The sequence below is a fragment of the Sparus aurata genome, chromosome 11 (assembly GCF_900880675.1).
Source record: "Sparus aurata chromosome 11, fSpaAur1.1, whole genome shotgun sequence".
Taxonomy (NCBI): Eukaryota; Metazoa; Chordata; class Actinopteri; order Spariformes; family Sparidae; genus Sparus; species Sparus aurata.
In genome coordinates, this window is record NC_044197.1 from 9,267,418 (window position 1) to 9,275,258 (window position 7,841).

General features: G+C 41.1%; 1 pseudogene; it reads right to left on the reverse strand.

Annotated features, from left to right (window-relative positions):
- Nucleotides 1-278: 278 nt before the first annotated feature.
- On the reverse strand, nucleotides 279-4,773 carry LOC115591444 (dimethylaniline monooxygenase [N-oxide-forming] 5-like; annotated as a pseudogene).
- Nucleotides 4,774-7,841: the final 3,068 nt, after the last annotated feature.

Below are 7,841 nucleotides of genomic sequence, written 5' to 3' on the forward strand. Positions count from 1 at the left end.
ATGTTGAAGTGCGTGTACAGCTGAATTTACTGATAAACCTTTTATTAACTTTGCTTAATAGTTTGTAAGGGTAGGTCTGCACACCCTCAAAAGTGTTTTCAGCCTGTCGTAATGTGCAAATAGATATCATAAAGTTCTAATTTGTATTGTCCACTTTAGATTTAAGACTTTACCTTGATTAAGTCTTATTTTTTTTTTATCTCATATATGCCCACTTCCCAACTACTCTAGTATATTGTTAAAGTTTCAAAAAAGCTGAAAGCAAAATGACACTCAGGTGAGATGTCCAACACATTGGTTTATTCAGGCAGGAAAAACACTATGCTCATGGTGACTGTAAATACACCTGGTAATCTTAGCTGTCCTTGACCTTAACAATCCACAAATGTCACTCCCTCTCTGTTTCAGCTCGGCTTTAATTTGATTTCTAGAAACAGTAGATATGGTTTTTGTTTAGTTTTTTGGTGGAGCTTCTTTAGATCGTTTGTGGGCGGAGCGTGGACAGAAGGTTTGGGATGGTGGTTGGGTTGCGCACATGGATGTAGTAGATGGAAGCTGCTCCAGCCATGACGGTCAGGCTCAACTTAAACAGGCGGCCAGTGATGGAGGCGTCGTATTCCCTCAGCTGGAGGAGACAGGAGGGAAAAGTTTATGTTGAGGTGTACTCAATGGTCAGACAGTCGTTCTTCATACATTCAGTTATTCACTATACATTAAACATTACAGTGTTCATCTTAGACCTGTCTGGTTTTTAAGGGCTGGTTCACACGGTCAAACTGGGTGAAGATCGCTCTGCGGGCTCCCTCCCACTTCCCTGGTCCCATCAACCGGTACTGGTAAGATGTGGCAGGCTCCCACAGAACCTTCTTAAAAAGTGGGTAGTTTGTGAAAAAGAGCCAGAGGAGACTTGGACGCACCCCGATCTCTCCTGCAACGTCATCCATGTAGGTAACATAGTCCACCTGCAGGGGTGCCAACTTTGACGTAACAAAGCTGTGGAGAGGATTAATCAAAACTGAATGTGGGAATCAAATAAGCTCTTATTTCTCATTTAGCAACCAGCTAGTGAACATAGTGGAGCTTTCAGCAGCTAAAGAGCCAGTTCTATCTTACACAGGCCCTGCCCTCTACTGGACGCTATAAGTAGAGCACTCCCCCACAGAAAATTTGAATGTGCAAAGCTGGCCAATCAGGGCTACCAAGAATGTGGGTCACAGTACATGAAGACATGTGCTGGCTACAGTTAGTTTGCTCTTGGATTTGTTTTCTCCTGTGGAGCTGCCACTTAAAGAATTCATTATCTGTTGTACCGCTGTCTAATCTCGACCGCTAAACCACATCGTCTCTTTTTGAGTGGTGGCTGAGGACTGCAGAGTGCTAACCCAGATCAGATACGAGTACTGGTGGGTGCAATTTTCAACACTTTGCTGTGATGCTCCTCTCCGCAAACCTCCTGGTCCCCAAGAAGATGGGAACTTAGACACAATTTGCATCGCTGCATTTTAAACCAGCACATCACCATGCATATTGTTTGCATGTTAACTGTCAAGCAGTTGCTGGAACTGGTTAAACCGGGTGATTGGCTCACCACCATTGACCTGAATAATGCATATCTTCACATTGAGGTTGCACAGGCTCTTTCAGCAGATGTGTGGATGAGGCACTTCAGCTTCTGCGCAACCAGAGTGTGCAGATCTTTTCCTCAACAACCTTATTTTAATGACCAGCTCCAAAGGGTTGATTCTACACCTAACCGGGCTGGGGTCTGTGATCAACTGATGCTGCTTTATGTCACCAGGTGAAAAATATACGGTTCTAATGCAGACAGTTCGCAGTCTGTGGTTGGGTGCAAAGGTGACAGCGTGTAATGTCATGTGGGTGCAGGGGCTCACTGAGCAGCCCATCCATTGGTCCCATCGGGGCAACAGGGCATGCAATGCAATGCAATGCCCCAGTTCAGGGATGTTCTATCAAAGGAGATGGGTTTGATGCTGACCACGCTCAGCTGATCTCCAGGCTTTGCTTTGAGAGCAAATGCAAAATTTCAGTAGATGAATCCTGTATGGGTGAATCCTGTGTGGGTGCCCTCTGCAACAGTGTCCAGCAGAGGGCTTCACCTATGCCTTTAGCTCTTGGGTTACAGTACGTAACCTAGACATTTCCCTCAGATGTTGAATAAACCACAACTTAAGGAGAGTGAATATATGACCTACATTTATGAAGTGATGAGAAACACAACTATAGCTAATGTTTCTTTGTGTCCACCTGATGAGTAATTTAATATTTAATATGTCTAGGTTGTTCCTCTTATGTCATTGTGTTGTTATTGTCTCAGTGTATAATGCTGCTGCTACACCGGAATTTCCCAGCTTGGGATCAATAAAGTCTATCTATCTATCTATCTATCTATCTATCTATCTATCTATCTATCTATCTATCTATCTATCTATCATATCAGATGAAGGAAAATTAGAAGCTTTACGATTTCCCCATGTCCTTGGTGTCCTTCTCAATCGCCTTCATCATTGCCTTTTTGGAGGGCAATTTTTTGATTCCTGAAGAGCAAAAAGACAGACTGATATGACTGGAAAGTATCCGAACAGGCAGAAGGTGGTAAAGTCAACATCAAATCAAGTATTATTTATATAGCTCATTTGAAAATAACCAGTTGAATGAATTAGTCAGCAGGCAAAAGGCACAACAGCAACAATATAAAACACAATGAAAAAAAGAGTACATCAATTGAAAAAAAAAATGAAGTGTGTAAGAACAACTTATAAATGAATAAAATATTACCAATAAAACAAATAAGAGCAGCATGCAGCATCACCTTTGAAGACACGCGTGGCCCAGCGTGCCTGCATCTCCGCCAGGATATTGATGGCTCCAAACCCATGGATGAAACCCACGACAGCCAGAGTGGGATGCTCTATGTTGGGAGGAAAAACATGCTTGTACAGACCAATGCGGTGTCCAGACTTGTATGTAGCATTGCTCGGAAAAATACGGAAAACCATAGTTGTAACCTGTGGCGAACACAATTGTATCCACCTGTCAGAGGGAAGAGACAATTTAGAGATTAATCTAAGTAATATCAAGAAATGTTAAGAAATATCCTTGAAGGTATCCTTGGGAACAATCTTCTCTGACCTTCTCCACAGTGCTGCCATCATCAAACACCATGGTGGAACCACGGATTTCCTTCACATTTGGTTTGATAATGACCGACCCAGACAGAATCCTGAAAGGCAGATCATCGTTCAGCACCGGCATCTGATTGAAGAATCTGATAAGGAGGCAGAACAAGGTAGAGATTAAGACTGTTTGATGGAGAGAGAGTGAATAACACGTCGACAGATTGGAAACACTTTACTTATTTTGAAAGTTGTAAATCTTAAATGTAATTGACTTCATTACCTGCTCAGATAGATAAAAATATAAGGTCAGACTTCATGCAGAGAAATGATCTCTGTAGTCCTAGAAGCACCTACCCATGTTTGGGTTTGAGGGCATACATGGTGTGGTCGTACATGGCGTTGAGTTTCTTCTCACCAATCCAGTTGAGGATGCTCATTGGCAACAGCTGGAACAAGATGTGGACAAAGCGCGTGTTGTACTTCATGTCCACTGGCAGGCCGTTGTCAGAAACCTGTCGGATGACCCAAGAACCACGACGAGTGGTACACCACTCAGATACACCTATAGAAGGAGAGCAAGAGGCAGACAATCAACATACATGAATGATCTTCAATCAGTGTCTTATATCAACGGAGGACAAGAACAATCAGACAAGACGCAACCTGCTCTGCCACTCTGCTGCTCTCCACAGCGATGTCACCTCCTGAGTTACCGATGCCGATGACCACAACTCTCTTCCCGTGCATGTCTTCAGGTCCTTTGTAGTCCCAGCTGTGAAAGTATTTCCCTTCAAATGTATCAATTCCTGCAACACAGCAGAACAATCTCTTCAGACTTTGAAAACGAACAATGTGATCCATTAATGTCACTAATCAGCTTAGAATTTAACAGTCAGACTTGTTTGAATGCAAGCCTGGGTAACATTTACATTGAACGTGTCTGTACCTGGGAAGTCTTTGAGCGGCAGGTTAGGGTAGGTGTAGTGACCAGAGCAGCAGATTACTGCATCAAAGACATGCCTCTGCTCCTGTCCATCTCTGTTCTCAGTCACCACTTCCCATTGACCAGTGCGAGAAAAGTCTGGTCTCTGTCTGACACTCTTCACTGAGGTCTAAAATACACAATACAGCAGATTAGTTTGTAGATATTGTTTTAAACTGCTGTGAATGAACCATTTGCTTCTTTCTGTTCACTAGATTTCGTTACCTTGAAGCAAATGTGCTTGAAAGTGCTCTGCATACAGCTTTAGGTGTTTCAGGATTTTCGAGTGATGCATGTAGTTGGGATAATCGGCAGGGATGGGGAAGTCACTGTAGCACATCATCTCCTTGGATGCATTAATTGTGAGCGAATGGTAGATACTGGCCCTGTTGGGCTCTGACACTTCCTGCAAAAAATGTTTGAGATGGCAGAAAACAGGAGAGAAGAAACAGAATGACTTGAACAGTTCTGAGGATTAAAAACTAAATTGTTGACAGCACTTTTTCTGGAGCGATGACCTGCCTTGAACCTCCACAGTCCACCCAAGTGGATTGTGCATTCAAAACAGGTTGGCACCATGCCCTCATCCGGACAGGCCTTGATGCTGGCCAGACCAGAGGGACCTGCCCCGATCACTGCTACTCTGTGCACCATGGTGGAGCTGTATGAAGAAAAAAGACATTTGTTTATTTATTTATTTTTCTCGCAATCATCACATTGAAGCACATAACTTTCTGTCCCTGCAAACATGAATTAATTGGGGGGCACATAACACTGTGCCCCAAAATGCCTGCTATGCTAATAAGCCTTTTACTTACTGTAGAAAAAGAGAGGTAGCTCAGATATGTTAACATATTTGCAATAGCTCTGGATTGCTTTGAAGGTATTTGCAATTGCATGCAGCAGAAAGCAATTATTGGTCTGGACCTCATTTATGTCACTTAATACGTATAACATTTATTAACTCCTAACGTCAGACTCGGTCATAAAACCTTCTCAGTTTATACATAGAAAGAAGTGCAAAGATGATCTCACATTTCTTTGAGAGTATTAAAACTTTAGAATGACCCAAAGAAAGGCAGTACAAACTATTCAAACTCTGCTGAGAACCTTTATAATTATCAGCGTTTGGAGAGTATCAGTGTAAAATGTGGAGATCAACCTAAAATCAACTATTCACAAAATGTTTTGATAGCTATCTTTGATATTCTGGTTTGATTCGGTCATGTTGCAGTTTGATTAGTTAATACCAATAGGCCACACACACCAAGCAATGGTGCTGCTGTAAAATATGTCAGAACTACAAGTGTACCAGCTCTTCTTACCTTGAGCCTTGGTAGTTACTTTTTAATGCCTTCTAATTGGTACGTGCGTCCCCAGAGCACAGCCTTTTTATGTCAGGCAGTGACTGACGAGAGGCATTCTTTTTTCCTCTCTTTTTCTGTTCCCAAAAAAGGCGAGGTTGAAGTTAAATGGTGTTTACCAAAATCCAAATGGGTTTGATTGTGAAGTTGAAAGTTCAACTTCTGTTCTTGGAGTTATATCAAGTTGATTAATTTTTTGAAGAAGTGCTGATGAATAATTGACTAACCCCCTTCAGGAAGTGTGGAACAGCACATTCAAATCCACTGAACAGGACACTACAGGCATGTGTACACATGATATAGTACAATACAATGATATCATACAAGAAACACATCATGCAATGTTATATATAAATGTTATGTGTCTTTTTTTCAGGCTTTTGTATGATCTAAAACAACTGAAAAAAACACTTTAAATGGACACAGAGAGTCACTGTCTGGCTTATTTAGATTTGCGTCAGGAAGGTTATTAAATAAAAAGGGATGGAATCTCCTCATTGCTGGTGCAAAAATGAACCAGTATGAAGTCTTAGATTTGTCTTTTAATAGGGTTGTAATTTCTACTTTATTGCATATGCTTTGTTTCTGTGATACTTCATAGAAAAACTCCTCTCATTTCACAGCAGACGCCATTATCTCTTTTGTTTAATCAGAGATCCTGAGATGGCAGCTGTTTGATTAAAGGCTAAATCGGGCAGACAGGAGCTTCTATCAAGCCTTAATCATCCAATGAGTGATTGTGCAGACAGGTGACCCCCACTCTCTATTCAAAGCCATAAGATTAAATAAGCCATGAACTTGTTCTGTATTTTGCTCTTTGAATAGGTTGTTTTTCCAGCTAAGCACTTGTTTTTTTATATATATATTTATTCTATATGCATAAAGTTGGTGTAAATAAGGAAATAAATAACTATAATGTGTTGGCTCAACAACAGCTTTGAATGTACTTTGGGCTAGACTGGGATAGGCATTTTAGAATAATTTTACTTACATTTCCAGGAATAAGAAGCGGTCATCATGATCTCTTTTTGTCTGGCAGTGCAAAGATGTGTGTATGAGCAAAACAGAGCCAGCTGTTGCACAACTTGATAGGGAGGTCATGTTCTCCCCAGCAGCACATCAGCAGCAGTCACTCAGCAAGCACAACTGTGTGCATGTAGTAAATGAATGGACCCTTTACAATAATACACAGTTACAACACTTCACTTATTTTTTTTTATATTACAGGATTTCAGATGGTAAAATGCCCTTCAGCATCCACTTGGACGCTCCATCTGAAACAAGGGCCAATCGAGTAACTCTGATTACATGCTTAGTTGCAAATAATCCAAAATATCCATTAAATATATAATATGTAACATTTCTGCATTAAAAGGACTAGATCTTTGTTATATGTTTTGTTGAGTTTTGCACTTGCGTCAATCCAAAAGTTTCCAACAGTGTTCAATCAAAGTCTAAAGAAATCTGTAGTTTTATTTGAGCTAATGGTGTGTTTCATTTAGTTGTCTGTCGCTATGACTGCCAGGAAAACAGATGACAAGTCGGAGAGTGAGGAAGGAAGTCAGAGAAAGTGACCAAACATAAAGCGAATGAAACATCATTACAATCACCTCAACAGTGAATACTTCTGCCCGAGTCACATAGATACATTTTCATTATCAATGGTGGTGAACACTGACGACAGCAACTCCCATGATCCTACGATACTTATACCCTTAGCAGCAGAAATGACATATCATCCATCCTACAAAAGTCACATTCGGCACAGATGTGGGACAGTCAGTTAACCACAGCTGTTCAAATGCTGCATCCTTCATGACTGAGCCAGTGGGCCAAGTTGACCATTAAATCAGTGTGTCAGTGCCTGGATATGGATTAATCGTCAACCATCAACTACAGAGAAACAGTGGGTGCACCTAAATTGACACACAATATGTAGTACTTCCTACCAAACAAACCAGGAAACATCTGTTACATTAACGTCTGTAAGGTCACATTAAGGGCTGTTCCCACTTCAGTCAGTTGAAGAGTCACCTCATTTGTGGGAAATTTACGACATTACAAAACAAAAGATGTATGTGCCAATGCCATCTGCTATCGCATTAGGGTTGAATAGAAAAAGATAGTGCTTCAACAATGATTTTTTGTGGAGGATTGGAATCTAGTGAACAAATCCCCCCAAAAACTTGGAAAGGCAGCACATCTCAAATTTCCAAGTCAAGGAGGACAAAATGCTTTTTTATTTCGCTCACCTAACAATAGATAAACGTGAATGTGTTCCAACGCAGAGCCTTTTCTTCAAAACATTAGCTAATGTGATGTGAGCCAAAGAAACTAGTGAAATGTGTGTATTTTGTC